Source organism: Tyto alba, unplaced genomic scaffold (genome assembly GCF_018691265.1).
Source record: "Tyto alba isolate M040663 unplaced genomic scaffold, T.alba_DEE_v4.0 Super-Scaffold_48, whole genome shotgun sequence".
Taxonomy (NCBI): Eukaryota; Metazoa; Chordata; class Aves; order Strigiformes; family Tytonidae; genus Tyto; species Tyto alba.
In genome coordinates, this window is record NW_024881324.1 from 5,795,078 (window position 1) to 5,816,962 (window position 21,885).

The 21,885-nt window shown below is 39.1% G+C and overlaps 1 long non-coding RNA gene across 1 annotated transcript in view; it reads right to left on the reverse strand.

Annotated features, from left to right (window-relative positions):
- The window catches only part of LOC116963157, a 79,076-nt gene that overhangs the window by 48,018 nt on the left and 9,173 nt on the right, over window positions 1-21,885 (reverse strand). The window contains exons 2-4 of the long non-coding RNA XR_004407975.2: window positions 18,397-18,483; window positions 17,392-17,506; window positions 16,195-16,336 (exon numbers count right to left, since the gene is read on the reverse strand). This is a non-coding gene — a long non-coding RNA (uncharacterized LOC116963157). The remainder of the gene's footprint in view (window positions 1-16,194; window positions 16,337-17,391; window positions 17,507-18,396; window positions 18,484-21,885) is intronic.

A 21,885-nucleotide genomic window follows, 5' to 3' on the forward strand; every position in this document is an offset into this window, starting at 1 on the left:
CAAATGGAAGGGGAAGCTGAGTTCAGGGAAGCAGATGGGTTTAGCCCAATAGCCAGATGAATGAAGAGAAGCTGAAGGAAAAAAAACAAACAAACCAAAACAAAACGGTAATTGCATCCCTCAGACAGGCTGTGGGGAATGCTGGTCTGGTAACAACAAAGGTTCCTTTTACTATGTGGCTTAGGAAGTTTATCGTGATTGGACCACCATTGCTTTAGTTCAGACTCCCCAGAGGGAGTTGCACGGAGGTAACAAGGGAAGAGAACGTGCTATGGGAGGAAACAGGAGGATGGGACATTGGAAAAAGAATTTCCCTCAATTAAGAGCAAAATACTCTTCACAAGTCCCTCTAATAAATATAGAAATGTCATGGAGGGGACCAGAGACCTCTGCCCCAGCAGAGCCTCTGGTTACAGCCTAACTGGGGAAATAAGAAATAGAATTTTGATTGATAATGAAGCAACATATTCTGTCCTTAACACCTTAGAAGGACCACTTAGTTCAAAAACTATTAAAGGAAGCTGCGATTTACTTTATTGATAATATAGTATCTAGCATTCCAGGTGAAGTAGAAGACACTGTGATTCCTATCATGTGGGCGAGTGGAATACCTGGACAGTCCAAGGCAGCAGAACCAGTAAAGATCCGATTGAAACAGGGAATCAGGCTGGTAAGATTGAAACAATATCCAATTAAAATAGAGGTGAAAAGAGGGCTTGAACCTCTAGTCAATCAAATTTGCATGTTTGGGTTATTAATATGATTGTTAATGCTATTATTAATAATACAGTAATTAATATACTTATTAATCACTAATAATAATTATTATTATTATTATTTTATTACTAATATGATTGGCATTCACCAATTGAAATGTAACACTCCAATATTGGCAGTAAAGAAAGCTAATGGGAAGAATTACTGGCCGGTACATGATTTAAAAGCAACTAATAAAGTAGAAGATATACAACCTGTAGTAGCAAATCCCCATACTTTGTTAACTACATTAGATAAAAATTTAAGGTAGTTTACAGTGATCGATTTAAAGGATGCCTTCTTTTGCATCCCCTTAATTTCGGAGGGCCAGGAATTGTTTGCCTTTGAGTGGGAAATCCCCTGAAATAGGCCACAAAACAGTTAAGGTGGCTGGGCAGTAACATCTCAAAGGCAAATAATGCTAACTCCTAGTTTAATGAGAGGTGGCCACAAAAGAATATGAAGCTACTCATTGGGGAATGGAAATCCTGGCTAAATATTTATGGAAAACTATAATTAACAGACACATGACTGAAATTGTAAAATCAGTTGCTGAAAAATGTGAAACTTATAAGGTAAATAATCCTAATATATGCAATAGGGTAGTTTGGGGAATAACTAGGAGTGGACTGATTCCAGGAGAATATTAGCAGATAGGTTTTGCTGAATTATCAAGAAGAGGGGGATATAGATATCTCTTGGTCTTAGTGGACACATTTAGTGGATGGCCAGAAGCCTACCCCTGTCACACCAATATGGCTCATGAGGGAGTGAAACAGCTGCTGAATCAAATAATACCCTGATTTGGTATACCAGCAGACTTATCTTCAGATAGAGGTTTTTATCTCAGATGTTCAGAAAGAGGAAAAAGCATTTAGGGATTAGATGGGACCTACATACCCCGTACAGGACTCAGGCCAATGGAAGAATAGGATGTATGAACCAAAACTCTCAAACTACAACTGAGTATTATATGCCAGGAAATTTGGTTACAAGAACTACCAATAGCATTATTAAGAATAAGAATACAGCCTGGAAGAATCATGTAAGTCTGTATGAATTAATGTATCAGTTTCTATAGACTTTTCTTTGCAGTGAAACAAGGATCTCTGACACCTGTTGGCCCTGGGGAAGACCCTCCAGTGGCTTCACAACCAGTTTACATTGCCAAAGTGGGTTGGACACTCTGGCTCACCCATTCCAGCCAGGGGACATGGAAATTGGAATTAATTGGAATTAAACATGGGTCTACATTAAACATGGAAAGATGAGCCACTGACAACTAAGTGGCAGGGACCTTTCCAGGTACTATTAACCACCTATACAGCACTGAAGGTAGTGGGGAAGGGACCTTGGATACACTACTCTCAGGCTAAAAGAGCCTCTGCTCCATGGATGATGGAACAAAAATCAGTGCTCACTTTGAAGTTTGTAAGAAAAACTTATGGTTGATAATTTCAAATTTATTATTATTATTATTATTATTATTAGTATTATTATTATTATTATTATTAGTATTATTATTATTATTATTATTATTATTATTATTATTATTATTATTATTATTATTATTATTATTATTATTATTAAAGGGCAGGAGACCAGCTATTTAACCAGGTTGGACTCAGGGCAAGAAATCAAATGGTGAAAGGGTTTAATATACACTGGTCCTGGTTGACTGGCTGGTTTCCAACCCTTTCATGGGTAAAGCAATTTGTTGTGATTATAATTTTGGTAATCTTTGCATGTTTGATCACTCAAATATTACTACTGTTACAATCTTGTTTAGTAATATATGTTATATGTTACATTATATTATGATAAAATAACTATCCACTTTTAAGTGTAAGAAAGGATGGTCCCAGACTAGATGGCTGATAGTAAATTTGATAATCTTTGTCATATTTGTTGCAATCAGTTTAATCAAAAGAATAATGTTATGAGACTTATGAGACTTTATGGATTCTAATAAGTCTTAAAGGGGGAAATTGATACCTCCTGACACTAGCCATTGCTAAATTGCTAACAACAGATGATAAATGGAAGGGAGGAGCTGGGTACCCTGTTAAGCTTTGGATAAATGTAACTAGGACAGAAAGATCCCAAACTACCCAATTTGATACCTGGCAGGTGTTGAACTGTGGAGGTGTTGAGACCCAAAGACAGTTAAGTAGTGAAACTAAATATCTATGCCTTGAGACACAAATTTATAGGGGGCCACCATGTCCTGGGTGGGATAATACATGGTGGACTACCACCTACCAGGGATGGACCTATACACCTCCCCCGTCCAATACAGCAAAGGCATTAAAGGATCAAATAAGCATATCTAAAGGGGTCCCCAGTCCCACCTGCTCATATTTACAATGTAATCCTATAGTAATAGCCATCAAAAAGGCTGATAACCTTAAAGATCACACTTATGGCCTTGGAGCAGATGCAATAGGGAAGGACCCCGTAGTGAGATTTAGAATAGTAGTATGGGCATCGCAATCTAAGATTAGTAAGGAGAAAAAGCAGCCCATTCAATCGCCTGAAGAAAGAAAATTAAGTCATCCTAATTATCCTAAAATTGTGGCAGCTGTGGAAGTAAAGGATCTTAAACAAACTTTTGAAATAGAGACAGGATATGGGGATACAAATGCCTGGGCAGAATAGGTCAGATTTACGGTACAGAGTTTAAATCACAGCAGTTGCTATGCCTGTGCAACAGGAAGACCCACGGCACAAATTGTTCCCTTCCCCTTGGGTTGGACTCAGGATCCACAAGACATGCAGTGCATGATTGCCCTCTACCAGGAGTGGGCTGCTTGGGGTAATGGAACTTGCAAATCTTTAGCATTACTATTTCCTGCCATACAGGACAAGGATATCAAGGTATCACCTGCTTTCTCCACTGCCTCTGGTAACCATACAGCTTGTCTCTCATGACAGGGTAATAAGGTTACCAGATTTGTGGGAGAATTCAACTTGTGCACAAAAACCTTGAATGTGACTAATGATAGTGCAGGAAATTATTCAGCATTAAGTATCCCCAGAGCAGACTTGTGGTGGTATTGTGGAGGAAAAATCCAGAGACTCATCCTACCAGCATATTGGAAGGGAACATGTTCAATTATTGAATTGGCCATCCCATTCACCCTGGCATTTGAAAAAAGATCAGAACCTTCAGGCAGATGAGCAAGGAGGAACCTAGGAGTATCATTTGATGATCGAATATACATTAAATATTGGAGTTCCTTGGGAGTCCCAGATGAGCATAAGGCAAGGAATCAAATATCAGCAGGAGTTGAATCTTTTTTACTTTGTTGAGTAACTATAAATAATAATGTAGACTGGATAAAATATATTTATTATAGTCAACAGAGGTTTATAAATTACACCAGAGATGCGATAAAAGGGATTGCTGAGCAGGTAGATGCTACAAGTAGAATGGCCTGGGAAAATAGAATAGCTCTAGATATGATATTAGCTGAGAAAGGAGGGGTATGTGTAATGCTGGAGAACAAATGCTGTACTTTTATTCCCAATAACACAGCCCCTGATGGGACTATCACTAAGGCATTACAGAGACTTACTACCTTGGCAGAAGAACTAACAGAGAATTCAGAAATAGACAGTTCACTGACTCGGTGGTTGGATTCCTGGTTTGGGAAATGGAAGGGAATGGCTGTATCTATCCTCACTCCTTTGACTGTAGTAGCAAGTGTCCTAACAGCAGTGGGATGCTGCATAATCCCTTGTGTCTGAGGACTGGTCCAACGTCTGCCTCATTGAAACTGCCTTGTCAAAACAGAGGCCTCTGGGACCACACCCCTATCTTGACAAGATGCTGTTACTAGAAGAACAAGAAGATAAGGATGCAAGAGATAACCTGTCATCAGAGAAAAGATGCAAAATCATGTTGTCAGCACTGGAAAATACTCATGAAGCAATACTCTGAGAATATGTGAAAAGCAACAAGAGTATAAATAAAAAACGGAGAAATTGCAAGGCAAAGAATGTTGCTTTCACAGAACAAGCCTGGTAAGAGTAACAGGATCAACTCACAACCACTTAAGTCCCTAGCCTATGGCTAGAAAATAAGTGGTCCTTTTGGCAAATATGATGAGCCACTACTTGGAACTAGTTTTAGGTGAACAGAGATACTGAAAGGCTTGGGGAACCTGAACTTCTGAACTTTTCATCTTAGTACATTTGCGTGATGAGCTCATGCATATTAACTGTTCTGCCCTGGAGAGAGCCAGGGTTCATTTCCATGAACATGTGATGTATGAACACACACACGAAGGGGTGTGTCGGTAGGCGGTTCAGGAAGTCTGTACACCCTGTGGTACTCAGCCAGTGAGGAATCAGGGGAGGGAACTTGCAGTTGGGAGAAAGGGATATAAACCATTGCACGATGGCTGTTGGGTGCATCCACCTGGTGGGGTCCCTGGTCTTGCAAGAACGTAATAAAAAGTGCTTCACAACACACCCTGTCTGAGCCATTGATCATTGGCAGTTGAGCATTTATCACATCAAATAATATACATCAAAAGATGTATTTAATAATTTTCTCTTAATTTACACTTATATTTCTTTACATTGACTATCAACATATAAACTTTACATTGTTGTGAAAAAAAGACAGCCTTATTGTTGACCAAAGTCATTGATATCTGCATCCATGAGATAGAACATCATAGTAGCAGAATAAGATATATGAAGGGCATGACTATATTCCAAAACATTTATATGAACATATGGGTGTATGCACATTTTGAGCATGGAACAAAAAATATCAAGATCTACAGCTTCCAGACTGGCCATTTACTTAAGGACCCTGATTATAATGGAGCAACTCTGAGGGATAAAGACAGAGCAGAAAAAATCCAACTGTACATTTCAGACTTCTTTCTAGATTTTTTCGTCTTTGGTCAGTGAACTGAGTTGAATATCCGAAATCGTATTTCTACCTTTCGGCTTCCATCTAGGAAGCTGATACTTCATATTGTCCAAAAAAAGATTAGTAACTACTCACATGGAAAAATTTCTCTCTTGCTATTTCCCTCCATGTACAGAATTACCTAGTTCACTATTTCCATGTCTGAACAGCCCCTTTAATGTCGTGTTCAAGCAAATCAAAAAAAGGCTGTAACAATCACTCTTTACTCCTTCCCAGCTTAGAAGAGGCACAGCTTAACCCATTTATAGCACACTTACTTTTGTTTGCATGACATACTGTGTAGCAAGACTGCTCAGAAGAGAAAACTGAAATAAAGAGAGTGGGTTTGTATGAGAAAGCAGGGGGAGAAGTGGCTTGCTGAAATGCAAAAAAACAAGCACAGTGACAGCTGCTGCTGTAACGGGATTGCAAGCCCTGGATCACCATGAGGTTATTCAGAATTTCCTGGGTTACTGTAACATATTACAAGGATGTGCTTTGATGTGTCCCACATAAATGTCCTCACCACCACACCCTCTTCCTTTCCCTCCACTCATGGCCCTCGGACCCTGCAGCCCACAGCAATGTCATGCTGCATGCCTTCCTGCTCACGTGAGCAGCAGTTGTCAGAGAAATGAATCCAAAAGAAACAGTCAATAAAAACAGAAACAGCTGTAACAATTTTACACGGCATGGTTCTGATTTCTGGGTATATCCTCCACACACATGCTTTCTTTTTCTCTTTTCTTCTACCTCACACAAGTATTAAGATTTTGTATGGTATTGTGGAAAAACAGCCATCAGGAAGAGGACAATGCATCAGAGCAGTTCTGATCACAGGTTTTTTCATTTAGAAATTGGTGTTGCTTCTACATGTTTTCTTTTTTTTTTTTTTTTTTAAGAAGTGACAAAAAGGGAAACAGATGAGTAAGAGAAAAGTGATTAGTTCGCAGAATAGAAGAAGGCTACAGGTTCTACAGGCAGGTGCAGATTTTTACAGCAAGGCATCTGACAATATCTTAAAATCTGCTGTCCCCACATCCTCAATTCTGCCCCACAGAAGGGCACACTGTAGTTATTCGCACTTGGACTGCACTTTTTGTGTGTGAGAACCATCTAAATAGACTTTACTGTGAGACTGTGCATCAATGCTGTGTTATTTACAGCAACACAAGGAGTCTCAGAGTCACCCTACTTAGTTTTAGACAATGGATGATGGCACCTAAGCCAAGAGCCACCCTCTGTTACCACTCTTGATGGGCTCTTGTGAGATTACTCTCCAATGGATATAGAAAGAGCTCAGAGCACACGGGATTTTAACACAATGTCTTAGCTGAACTTAGGGGACAGAAATAAATAGGGATGATCCAGATAGAGAATTTAATAAATGTATTTAGTAAACACAAGACTCCTTAAGAAAGAAGTAGTAAGTTTGAAAGATATGAATTAAAAACTTAGCAGATCTTGCAATTAGCCTGATGCTTTTCAGCCTAGGAAGGCATGACCCTATCATAGTGGACAGGGTGATTTCTGGATCAGTTATCACAGGCGGGATAGATTATTGGTGGCATGGATTTCAGTTCACAGCAGCCATTTCAGAAAGTACTTAGAATACCAGCTCTTCTCTCTGATTGCACTGCAGATGTATTATAAAACTTTATAACTGTCTTGAGTACTTATCTGACATCAAACTGCATAGAGAACTCACAGGATTTATATAAGATCATCTCGCAAAACCTCTCCCTTATTCCACCCAGAAATTCATTCTCCCAGCGTAGGAATGCAAAATAAGATAAAAAGATAAATCTAAAACTTCCCTACTATATTTTCAGGGTTTTAGGCTAAAGAGAAAAAAAAAAAGGTAATTGAACCTGTCTAGCTGATTTGCTTAAAGGTTTTGGTTGATGAAGAAAAAAAATAAATTAGTGAAGAGATGGTGTGATAACATGTACCTATTGTTCCTAAATGGTGAAATGCTCTCCAGAAAAACAAAAGCCCTGAATTCAGTTCCTCACTCCTAAAGCCACAAACCCCAGCAGACCACCCTAAACACTGTGTCACATGGCGTTCTGAGAGGGTTTTTTTAAAACAGACATTAAAGTACTAACCAGCAAGGGTATCACGCCTTCCAGCTGAGCACCCAAATTATATTGTCCTCTAAATTAATTGTAACATGGTGATACAGCTATATCTTTCAGCCTTACCATCAAGGTACTCTTACAGGAAAGTCCCTTGTTCAAACTCGCATTCTTAACCAGTGGCAGAAAGGACCTGAACCCAGACATCTACAATACAGCTTGCTTTCTTAACTCCTGACCTTCAGAGGACAATAAATGAAAATATCATCTCTGCTTTGGTTAGGAAGCCTTTGACTGTTATTAAAAATTCTTAGAAGCAAAATTAAAAGCTAGACTTTTAGTAGTAATTTTTAAATACATACAAAAGTTTATTTGAAAGGTATGAGCTTAACACAGAAAAATTAGGTAAAACAGAAGGACGCTAACATGCCCAAGGACCAGCCAGTTCATTGCAGTGATCTCTTAGTGACTTTAGAAATCTGTGGAACAACAAACTGCACACCACGCAGTTTGACTTTGCATAAGTATTCCAAAAACATGGTCTAAACCTTTGTGGTCTGAAGGTGTCACAGGAGCAGCTTTTCTTTCAGGTTACATTACACCTTTTCCATTTCTTTTTCAGTTAGAATACAAAGTGCTCAAGAGAACAAAAGATGAAGAACAAACCAACTCTTTAAACTCTTTCCATTAGGGTCAATTTCAGCTTTAGACAAATATGAGGAATCTCACATTACCCAAACTTCTCGCAGTATAATTGAGAACTGTGCCCTTGGGTGAAAAAAAACAAGAGAAATAAATAAGAGGGCCAGATTCTGCCCATAGATAATTAACTACATCACATATGTTTGAATTAAAACAGAATTTGTGCCAATATTGCCAAAACCTGCATTTTACATTAAGTACTTTTTAAACCAAAAGTGTCCCTGTTGTGTTTCTTACTTCCAAGGTTTTTTCAGCTGTATCACTGAAGCCAAATATGGTGTCTCTCAATAAATCAGCCGTATTTCACGCTCTTATAATTGCATTACATTACTTCATCTTTCCTTAAAAATAATATTAATGTGGTCTATTTTCTGTTCAAACCATTTGCATGTAACTAATGAGTTCAATATGTCTGCACTTTGCTGCTATATCCAAGGAGTTTAAAAACACAACGTTCAGGGACCATGAACACCTGACATGCTAAAACTGATGCCCCTTCTCAGGTACTCCATGGCCAACCAGCTACCAGTTACAGATCCTGTGGCATTTACATAAAGAGTAAGGAATAATGCTGACAATTCAGCCAAATACTTCTTTTCTCAATATCATCAGTACCAGTGGCCAGGCGCTGAACCGTGCTATGTGATGTAAAGTAATAAATTATTTTATTGACTTATTCACACATTAAGCAATTAAACAACAATATTCGATAGACCTGAAGAAATTTAGGATGGGTAGTAGGAATTACTTAAAATTAACCTGGAATACAAACTCCTAGCTTAAATGCTTTGTTAATGTAACCATCAGGCACAACCTGCTCACTCACACAGATCAAAACAGAGCAGTGATTGCAAGTGTCCTTAGAGTTCAAGGTTGACCACTGCACTCTCTGCATTGCCACCAGCAGCTCACTTCTGCCAGATGCCAAAACAGAGCAGACAACGCAATTCCATGCCACTTGTGCTCTGATTTAAGACCACCTCAGAACTCCACACTAGAAGCATGCAATACAAGGACAGCTGGGCTGTGGGTGGCTGTGAAACACAGGCAGTGCACAAGCAATTGAAATGTGAAGAGATGTCCCAAGAGGAGAACCTAACCTTGGACTTTCGCAAGGTGGCTACAGCATTCCCTTATTTTTTTCAGGATAGTTTCATGAGTATGGCAGCATGAGATAGGGAACAAATGGTCAGAACAGAAATTGTCACAGATCCTACACTTACTAAGACCGAAGCACTTTTTGGTCATCACTCCTCACAAAATAGTGCAGCTTTGTTGGCAGATCCTTTGTGGAGAAACACCTCTGTAGCCAGTCATAAATTCTAACATCCTGTGCTGGGGGCATAATTGAATGACAGCCCTCAGGGAGTCAGTTCCCCAAACTTATATTACTCTGAGTTAATTCCCAGCATGCTTTGATAAGTACTATTATATTGCCTAGGATGTACTTTCAAAGATAGAAAACACACCTCTGGAGCAGGTGGCATGAGGGGATCAAGAGGCTAACTTGGGGATCAGGAAGAATTTCAGTTCTGGCAAGCCACGACTAATATGACTGCTTTATTTACCATCTACTAAAATGGTGTGGCTTTTCTCTGTACAGCACACAGGTCAGAGCCCGATAGTAACAATAAATTCCCAGGTACATAAAATGAACAGAATTCAGCCCAGTAATGAATAAGTATGGCAGTCCATGGTTATTTCTTGCATGCCAAGTTTGGCAGATGCACGATCACACAGTCCATGCTCACTCTCTGGGCCTGGTTTTATCTCTTCTAAAATTTACTAGTGTTGTGGTTTAACCCCAGTTGGCAACTCAGCCCCACACAGCTGCTCAGTCACTCCCCGCCCCAGGAGGGATGGGTGAAAGAATCGGAAGGGTAAAAGTGAGAAAACTCATGGGTTGAGATAAAGACAGTTTAATGAGTAAAGCAAAAGCTGTGTGCACAAGCAAAGCAAAACAAGGAATTCATCCACCACTCCCCATGGGCAGGCAGGTGCTCAGCCATCTCCAGAACATCAGGGCTTCATCACATTTAACCATTACTTGGGAAGACAAAATGCCATAACTCTAAACGTCCCTCCCTTCCTCCTTCTTCCCCCAGATCTATATGCTGAGCATGACACCATACAGTCTGGGAAGTCCCTTGGGTCAATTGGGGTCAGCTGTGCATCCCCAGCCTACTTGCTGGTGGGGTGGGGTTGAGAAGAACAGGCCTTCACTCCCTGTGAGCAATGCTCAGCAGTAACTAAAACATCACTGTATTATCAACGGTCTTTTCAGCACAAATCCAAAACATAGCCCCATACCAGCTAGTATGAAGAAAATTAACTCTACCCCAGCCAAAACCATCACAATTGGCTAAGAGCTAGCCATCCAGTTCGATCTAGTTGTCTACGATACATCTCTATCAGAGGGAGGGAGGGAGGAAGCAAGAGAAATCTCCACAGAACTCAACCCACCATGAGAGATGTCTGAGACAAGTAGGTTGCATTGTTCCTTGGGTGTGCCTCGTGAGCATTACAGAAGATAACTTAAACTTCCTCAGATGAGATATCTAATACCAAATTTGAAAAAAATAATGTGTAGACAGCAAAATGAAGCTGTGATTGCAAAATAGAAAAGCATAAATTTGTGCAAGAATTACTCTGGCTTACTTGGCTAACTATAGCATTGAAGACATGGCCATTGGCATGAGCTAGTAACCATATACACAGCTTTCATGAACTCTTGTGCTTTGCCCATTTTGAAGCCTACAGTAGCACTCTGACTCCACTACCACAGTAGGCTAGTTCATGCTTGTCATCTCCCCAACAACACCCAGCCAACAAACAACACCACTTCACTCTGTAGGCATATGTTCAAGGATGCAGGGAGGAGTTTTTAGACACTATGCTTTTTACACAGCTTTCTCAATGAGTATTTTTAACAAAACTGCTGTAGCCCCAGTTGTTGACAATTGAGTGGACTTTTGAGCACATGCAATTTCTTCGACTGTTAATTAAAAATAAATACTTCACAGTAAAATATGGATGTTTAGGTAAAATCACATTCGGCAGATGGGTTCCTGAGGCCATCAAATAACAGAGGCTGGAAAAAACAGCCTGATGGCTCATGCATGTTTGGACAAAGATACTCTTTTCACATAAGAATCTAATAAAAAGTGAAAGGCAGCTCTGTGTATATTTCTGCAAAAGTAACAGTGGCAGGAGGAAAGGGAGATGCTCATTCCTCTCGAGGAGGGCCCCCTGATCTTTAGACTGCTTTTGACCTTCAGTGAAACCTGAGCAGATGAGATCGCTGTTGCTACTCTACTGCAGAGGGGAATCACCTCAGCCTTGGATGACTGTGTCTTACAGGGCTGTCAAGATTTAGCAGTTTGGAAGGATAGTTCAAAGTACTTGAAAAAGATTTTAAATGTCTCATTGAAACACTTTGAGGAATACTCACTAGAGAGGGAGACTTTTAGCAAAGGCCCAGAGCTTTCTGTGAGAAAGTCTCCTTTTCAGCTACATAAGACTTGGCAGGCCTGAGCTCAGCTGCACTCCTATAACTTTCACTGCCAAAGATAATAAATAAATAATTTTCATTCTGCCTAAAATGGTAGAGAAATCCACTATTCAACAATGAAAAACCCTTCAAAAACTAAAGAATGACACACAGGGCGAGAAGTCTGCAGCTATATTTAAAGTCATACTTAAATTCTTCAGGATTGCTCAGTAATCTTCTCCCTCTGACATTGAGAATGTCCTCTCTCCCTCACAGCCATTGAGGATTTCTGAAGTCCTTTTACTAAGTCTCCCAATACTATCTACAGCTCTGCCCTGACTCCTGACAGCATTCCCTCCATTACACATCACATTAGCCCAAAAGTGTTTACCTTCAGGGCAAGGTGTAAAGTTCATCTATTCATTCAGGTTTGTGCCAGTGGAATGAATGCAAGGCCTTGACTATGGGTTTGCTTATACAAGGAAAGTAGGGTGGGAATTTACAAGCTACAGTGTGGATTTACACCATGCTGGCTGCTCCCTGCATGTGTACTTTTACATGCAGTTGAGGAAGCCACTTCATACAAAGAAACTCTTAGTGTGCACTCCCAGTATCCATAGGGGGTTTTATTGCAGAGAAGATAATGCAACATCATTCCACAGCTCAGTTTACTGCTGGTAATTTACCTGTATAGACAAGCTTTTTCACTGTGAATTTGTCTGATTTCCAGAAAGCAATGGCCAACAGTAAAAACAGTCAAGTTTCTGTAAAAACTTGAGAGGAATAAAGGTTACCCAAAAGAATGTATTTCTTCTCTTAATTAAAAATTATATTTTTGTTGTTATATGTGTACCTAGGTAGCCGCTGTTAGAAGTGAAGTTAATGTGTCATCTAAACAAGTTTTGCTTAAGAATCAATTGTTCTGGTTTGCACACTTTAGGTGGTATAAAAATGTCTGGAATTTCTCCTCATTTGTACAGCAGTATTTCTCTACCTCAGAAAAGTCCACATTCTAAGAACGAGAAAGCAAGCTGACACACAAGATCTCAAATTCATATTCAGTCCTCTGTGAGCTCAGAATAATTAGCTTGTTGGCATATCTTAAAATGTGCAAGTGCCTGTGTAACTCTGTGGTCAGATGCCCACCTGATGTAACTTAACAGAGTTGCATCTGCTTCAAAAACAGTCTGTCAATTTAGATAAGTAAGAGTATGGCCTTATTTATTTCCCAGAGGGCATAGTAAGGTAAGACACGCGCGCTTTTCATGACATTTTCTTGACAGAGCCCAAGTAAAAAAGTCACTTCTTTAAAACAGATTGCATCAGAAAGAAATCATCTCCCACTCCCCGTTAATTCATTCTATATTTTTAGTAGGTCAACATCCACTTCAGGGTCTTCCAAGTGCATGTTGCCTCATCTATGTTTGTCTCTGAAATTATAAACTCCTCAGGTTATGCTCTGTACTTATCTGTGTCTTATTCCATGCTGATCATGTCATCAGAGATTAGCAAATAATTCTTAATATTAACAATAATAAATAATATGTGGCAAGATGTTCTCATGTTTGCTTTTTGTCTGCAAAATTATGGCACAAGGGAAGATGGCTTAGAATGACCTGGCAAGAAGCAGACTTTTCAGGATATTGGAAGGTCAGCTCCCCAGAGAAAGGACACTTCAACATCCAATCAACACACTATGGGCAAGGAAGTCTCGTGTAAGCTGTTCAGTTTGGAAGAGTAGTACTCTTTCCTTTCCCCAGACTCTTCTGTATGTTGGGCTTTCCCCTCTTCTGTGTATGTAGCAAGCCAGCTGAGGTAACTAAAGCTCAGTAAAGTAAAATAAACAGATCTGCAAAGTGCTGAGTCCAGTCATTTTCCCCTGGAGAATCTGCACAGCTCTGAGGCTTTACTGGGGATTGCAATTAACACCTGACTGAAGCATGTTTATGAACAAAGTTAGAGAAGAGGAGAGAAATGTTTCAGCCTTGAACTAAAGGGTTTTGAATTGGCTCAACTTTATGCATTATTTTGTCAGTGTCCATGATTGAGTATAACCCTGAAATGAAAATGAGCTTGGGGCTTCTTTACACCTCCTCCTCCCACCCTGATTTAGCTCCTAATACAAAGCATGTGTTTCCACTTAATACTGGATAGGAGTCAATTGATGTCTGGATTCTAATTCAAATGTTTATTCTTCTGTGGAATTATTCACATTATTTTTCACTTAGGTGTAGCTTACTTCTACCTCAAACTAATAAAATCCCTTCTTCATTTCTTATGATCACATTGCAGCCTCAAATTCTTGAGAAATGCTCTATCATCTCCTAAATTCAGGCTGTACCCCATTTCTAATTACTTGTCCTTGTTATAGACCAAATCCTTCAAGTTCTTCCAGAATTAAAAAGAAAAATTTCCCACTGGCATTAGCAATGAGTATAACAACAAAAACTGAGAACATTATAGACTGAGTTCTTCAATGATTTCCATTATTTTCATATTGGAGTGTCTCCATGAGCACACCCACTGCATTCCCTCTGTCTTCTAGGGAGAGTTTATGTTTGTGTTTTCCTCTTTGTTTTTGACTGACCTTAACTCAGCTATGTAAACCCAGTTTACATCAGGATCTACTTCTAGATTAGGCTTAGGACAGATTTTGGACTTTTGCTTCCAGGCTCACCAAGATGAAGCTGGAGTTGAAACTGCAGAACACTTGTATTTTATCAGCATACCTATAATATTTAAAATCACAGAAAACTGTTGTGATTAACAGATTGATTTCCACAATCTTCAATAACTTGCAAAACATGCCAGCTCCCTATATATCATCTGTATAAGCAGTTCCACCCACGAAATTCAGTCTGAACTCCCCTGATATTCCATAAAGTCTAGTCAAGTGTTCCATAATAAGATGATGTACACTGACTGTTCAAGTACAGCACATAAGAAATACACATCAAACACCGGTGTCGACACTGCTGTGGGAGCAGTAACTCCTATGAGTAACTTCTAAAATCCTGGCTTTAGACCTGCAGTACACAGGGTTCACAGTTCTTTTTCTGTATAACCAGGAAAAACAAATACTTCAAAAGAAGCAGGATGCACTACTCAAGCAACACCTGGGCCTATCTGCTTTCTGTTGACAGCTTGTCCCAAGAATACTGTGTAGTTTTGGTAGCATCCTGTTTGTTCCACAATGCATTGTTTTATTTCCTTTCCTGAAGCTCCTTTGGTGAACTGTTTTTCATGTCAGACATCCTAATTTATTCATTTATTTTCCTACAATTTTACTACAGTTTTGAGTTATCACAAAAGACAAAGTATTTTCTAAAGAAAAAATGCTAAAGGACATTAAAATTCTCTGCTCTTCTGCTCAGCAATTTTTAATCCTAGTATATATGTCACAGCTAAATCAGTCAAAATGTCAAAAGAATCAAAATTCTTATCTTCATACAGTGCAAAGCACTATCTGCATATATAGCACTAATAAGAACTAAATCAATAAAAAAATAAAATGTCCTAATAATTTGATCAATTGATGATTTTGCTTTAGCATTTCTCCAAGTCACTAAGATTTCCAAGCATTTGGGCAAATGACTGACAATATAATCAGAATGATGGTGAACAGATTGCTTATTTTATAAACATCTCTTTGGGCAATTATTCAAACTACAGAATAATGCATTCTGTTTCAAAAAAACTAAGATGAAATACTTGTAGCATTTACATGTCCACTAGCCACAGCACAGGTCTAAGTAATAGTTAGAGAACCATTTCCCTTGAGCCTGGTTAAAGGCTACTCATCTACGTGTTAGAATTAGTGAGAGCTTCAGTCTAAGAATCTTAGTATTATAAATTTGGAAAAAGCACATTAGATAAGTCCACTCTATCATAGCCACACAATGTTAATCAACTCTTTCTGTCTCCTCTCTAGATGCGTATTTTTTTCACTGGCAACACTGAGGCAAACACATACTAGAGGACCAGCTCTTTAGGAGTCTCATAGTGCACAATTTAAAGGAGAATTTACCCTAATGAGCAAATCCACATGAATCTCCCACACTTCCTGAGTCTTTAGAGATCTGTTTGGGTTTACTTTTGGCATTGAACTATAGCAGAGGCAGACATGGTCATGATTCATTTGAAAGGTACAAAACTAGGGATCCACAGCTGCATGGGTCTTCCCACCACACCACCCACTCAAACACCCATGAGAAAGCTGAATTTGATCTGTGCATTGCTACCTTAGACAACAGTCTGAAGTCCCATCAGGCGCCTGGAACCATTCCCTGGGCCTGCAGGGAAGAGTGCCTTCCTTATTCTCCACGATGAAGCTTCTCAGTACTCTGTCCGGTTTTCCAGCCTTCACTGCCAACATATTTAACCCTGTAATTCAGTCATCAAAATCACAGTTGGAGTCAAACAATCCCCATGAAGGTTTTGTGTTCGTGTGTGTGTGTGTATGTTAATTTTGTCAGGCCTTAGTGACAAGCTACCAGCAAGAAGAGCACATCATTGGTGCTTTGCTTAAGGGGGGGAGGGGGGCGCGGGAGGGGATTTTTTGTGGTTTTTGGTTTTGCTCCTTAGTGTTCCTAGGAACAGAAAGGTTTTGTGAATGAATCCATTGCTCTCTTCTGCAGTTTTCCCAAGACACATCCAAACCCATACATTACACTCTACCTTAGTGCTGCTCCCTGTGCAACTGATCATTCCTGGGAAAGATGAGAAATACTAGGAAAAGGGTGCTTGTTCAAAAACCATTTATTAAATGTTTTAATCTTTTGTCTTATTCGTGTGTTCCTGTTACATCCTCCAACAGCCATAGTTTTGACTGATTGTCTAGAACCTAAGCAGCACATTGCACCCTTAAATCTGACTCTCTTAAGGGAAAGGTGAAAGTGACAGTTATGTGCTTCACAGATCAAGACTTCATAACCTCTTTGCAAGTGACTCACAATTCTCCTTTTCTTTCTTGGGCAGAGTGACTCAAGCCTATTATGAGAACTACGGATTTAGGAATACAATGAGCACCTTCATGAGGAAATTTGGCTGTGTGGACTGAAATCTGCTTTCAGCAATGTAACTTGTTAGAACCTTCAAAAGGTCTCTCGTGTTTATGAAATCTACAGCATTAAAAAAAAAAAAAAAAGTAAATTGAGAAACTCTAGACAAAGTTACCATTTTCTTATTCAGAATTCATAATATGCCTTTAAGCCTACAGAAAGTGGCACAAAAAAAAGTAACTGAAAAATCATGACAGACTACTGAGTGTGGCTTAAGTCCTAGTTCTGCAGACTTATGTATGTGGTTATTTTTACACATACCAACTTTCTCATTGAAGTTTCTTCACCTAAGTTAAATCAAAGCAGCTATTTGTGGTCTTACGTTTAAGCACTTGATTATTTACAGAACCAAATATGAGTCTAGTACTGCCACTTTACCTTTACAGTTTCTCCCTTCCTCAGTCCAGGGCTCTTGTCATCCTCTGTGGAATTTGGAGCAGACCTTCTCTGATGCTGGAACAGAACTTTTATTTGTTTATGGGATGGTAGATACCTAGACAACAACAACAATGGAAATGACATCAAGAAACTGCATGTGGATTTTCAAATAAATTAAATTTTTTGCCTAAACAGGGTGCAGAAAATAGTCAATACTTGCTAGACCTTTTGAGTCAAATCTTATGGATTCCCTCTAGATTTATGAAAAGGAAATGGAAAGTTGCATTTGTCCATGTCTCTCCCTCCCTCCCAATATTTTCTTTTCCTTCTTTTTCTTTTCCTTTTTTTTTTTTTTTTTTTTTTTTTTTTTGATACTGGTTGCTTCACCAGTAGGAAAATACAGAAAAGGCAGAGGAAGAGGTGGCTGTAGAGCTCTCTTTGCTTCATACACCAGTAAGCAAAATCAAGCAGTCAGGCAGGAAATAGCCAGCCACATTTTGCAGCCAGAACACCCACTCGCCAGCCTGAGTCACCACGGAGCTCCCTTGAGGGGGTGTGCTTCTGCCCCACAGCTCAGCCAAGAGGCAAGACTTAATCTTCTCAGCCCTGCCACTGGCAGAGGTGAGGGAAAGGAGCAGAGGCAGAGCCCTCGTGCTGGCCCTTTACAAGCTGTTGCACACTACAGTCATGAAGCAGACCTGAATGTGCCCCGTCTGAGTACATTTTCATCATTTAAAAAGCAAAAAACGTGCCACAGCGAACAACAGTATTGTCTCCTTGACATCCATACACAGTTCAAGATCATTAAAACTACTACAGTCTCCTCATCTGTTCCCTTCTGGGAACAGAAATAAATGAGGTTTACATTAGATTATGTCTGACTAGTTCAGTTGCCAAATGTTTGGAGACTACAAGTGCCTAGCAAAGCTCAAGTATATTATGATACTGCGTAGAGGAGGCTTTCTCAAGGTCCCTGCTGCCTCTTTCCATTTACCTAGCACTTACCTTAAATACAACGTGAGCTGAAGGAACTCTGCACCTCCCACAAGGCACTCAATATGTGAAAGGATGATGACCATAGATAGTCAGCACCTAAACCACACATGAGTTTACAGATCAAAATCAATGCTTTATGCCCTGAAGCAACTCTGTAAGCCAGGCCAGACTTTGGAAAATGAGAATAATATGCAGCGACTAGCTCCACTAAATAAGAAAGCAGCTGCATTTGTACAACCGGCTCTAAGACTTTTGGGTTTTGCAGGCGGACATCATTTTCTGACATCTGGAAGGGAAATGCGAATTCCAAGCTTGCCTCATATAGGGTCCCAATCAGATCTAAGATTTAACAGCAATGCTTGAGTTGAGTCCAATTTATTTTGGGATTGGGGTTTATTGTTTTGAAAAGGACACTACTGAGTACCAGAAAGCAGCATTACAAGATGAACAGAAATGTATATGTAGATTAGGGTTGGAAGTAAAGTAGTTTTCCTATGAGACCTTGGGGGGGGGGGGGGTGGGTGGGAAGCCATTCGGTGTATATTTACAAAAGGAAAAATGGGACAGAAGAATGGTATCTATTGGCTAATTGCAGTATACATCTGGGAAATTGAAAATAACTAAAAGATGTTCAGTGTCTTAAAAAAAAAAAAAAATAAAAAGCAATATGTTTCCCAGGTTACTAGCCTATAAAACAAAAAGCAGGCACAATAACAGACTCAGATGCTACACTACTCCATGATGGTCTGCACCAAGTTGAAAGTGCAGAGTGGAACTTTAAAGTGATAGAGAATGTAAAATGCAGGGGAGAAGGGAAAAAGAGAGGAGAGAGGAGGGAAGTGTTGTGTTACAAAAGACTTCCCAGTAACTCCCGCATACACATACTTCCCTCACCTAGACTAAGAGCTGCTTTCAGCTGATCCAGCCATGGTCTTTCTTCCATCTCAGTTGTCACTGAGCTGAGGTTTTTTGTCCCCTGTCAGATGGCACATGCCATGTGTCAGACAATATTTTTTTTGTTTTAGATTCAATTAAAACAAACTTGAGTCCACCCAAGAGGCATCCTGCCCCAGCTGCACTTCTGCTTTGATGTACTCTCTGTTCCAACCCTACTGGAGACAATGAAAGAACTGAGGGTGGACAGACACCCTCTTTTTTAATTAAAATCATTTGTATCTTGTAAAATACTCAGGACAGAAGCAAGAGGGGTTTATGAATATTAGCTGAAATCAGCCCCATAGAGCAAGGGCCAGTATTTGCATTTCTATTGCTTAACATCATTTGGGTTGGGAATTATAGCAGTTTTCTGATTAACTACCTGCAGGCATGCACCAGCTTGACCTTTTTCATGCTAAATTGTATGCACTAGATTAAATTTTCCTCTCTCTCTCACTGAGATAAACAAGGCCAGTTACAGGACTCAGGCTGCCCTTTTCCTCCTGCCATTCCATATGCAAAATCAATCCTAGCCAGTTAATCCTCTAATTTAAGAGCAGACTTCTGTATTTTTGTAAGTGATTAGAAGGATTTTGTTTCTTTCAAGCAGTTGTGGGTCAGTAATTCGTATTCAAAAATAAGTGCAAGTAGCATCATAATAATGTAAGTTTCCTAATAACAGGTTTGCATGAGCACTTTAAAGGTAAGTGAATGAAAAATTTTCATTATTCTCTCTTTATAAATTTGATGAAACAATATTATCAGCTACAATGGCTACTTAGCACACTTCTCCAGAGAACATGGAGGAAAAAAAAAATGGGGGGAGAAGGGGGAAAGACCATGTTCAGCAGGTGATCTGTTGTCTTTTTGTATAGATAATCAATTAAAAACTCTTACATCAACTGCAGCTATTAACAGTTTTCAAATACTAGTAACTAATTTGAGAAATATTTAAATTGCATCATTACTCAGATTCTATATTCTCAATTGAAATTATGGAAATCAGGGACAACTTTCCTGAAATCAGATGAAGTTATTCTGAGCCAAATCACACAGACTTAGTAATACTTATTCCCCAACAAATCATGAAGAAATGTAATCAATTTACAGACTACATTGTGGAATTTACACAGATGAAGATTACAGGAAAGTAACAGGTCAGGTTGTGAAAGAAAACAAAAATCTATCCTTCTCAGTGGGAACTAGGAAAGATTTGTACTATTCTAAGATGCATTATACTTCATTCCATGGTGAAGTAAGAAAATTTGATTGCTACACTAAAACAGAGAATGGGACTAGATGCTTTGTATCTTTGATTACATCACCTCAGAGAAGAAATACTCCTTGCTTCTTTGTGCAAAGGCAATTTCAGATCCTGGTTTCTTTGAATGAGTAGAATAGGAAGCAGTCATAATTTTCCAATGGAGCACACCATGTCTGTCTCCCCCACAAAGTTTATTGTTGCTGCTGTTGTGCAATGAAAGCTTATGTTCTGTTGCCATACCATGGCTCGTAGAAAACACCAGGTCCCCATTCAGTCCAGCCATGGCCAATTCAGCAGCAAATGGTACACTCTTGGCAGCTCTAGTAGTGACTGGCTAAGCCTCAGTTAATCGCAATTCCCAAAGCCTTGTCATCAGAACAAAACTTTAGAAGAAAAAACACTCTAACAGAGGCTCCATGTTGCTCAAATCGATCAGCTCAGGACCTTTCAAAACTTTTAACAGAATGGATTCTTCTGGAAAAATGGTTTGCAAACACTGTTCACTATCACTCTGACAAACTCATGTCACAAACACATCTCTCCTCTCTTTTACAATAACACATAAAACAGCAATATGCTTGCAGTTTACAGCAACTGTTTTCACAAAGAAGTGTTGATTAGAAAGCATTTATGTGTTTGTTGGTGTTTTGATTAATACTATTTTTTTCATTTTAAGTTAAATATTTTGTCTTTTTTTCAAAGGATTGAGGCAGCCAAATTTGACTCTACACTTCATCTACCCCTTCTACACAGGTTCTCTCAGTGAGAAACAGAACAAGAACCAGCAGGATGTGACTAAATATTTCTCCTTCGGCCACAAATCACAGTTTGAAAATTTCAGCTCTGCTTACCTGATATAAACAAAAGCAGATGGCAAATCATATATTTACCATGACTACATTAAGATTTATAGGACATAACTATTTGCTTATACCAGTCACTGTTAAATTTTACTGGTTCTTTTTATTAGTATGTATCTGTGGGGTAAAAAGACTTCCGAACCAATCAAAAGAAACCAATTATCATGCAAGAGGATGTTTTTAACTGAAAGAGTAGTTACTACTTGTAACATGGACCCTCTGTCATTTATTCAAGAACGTAAGGTCATATACAATCAGTTCCTTGTTGAGTCAAGATGTACAGACATAAATCTTAAGGATCTCTTAAGTAACATATATACAGAGACACCAATTTTCTCTGTATAGTTTTGCAAAGGTGTTCCAAATGTACCTGTTGTAAGAAAATAAACTATTTTTTCTTAATTTGTCAAATCTGAGAACAAAGTAAAATGAAAGTTT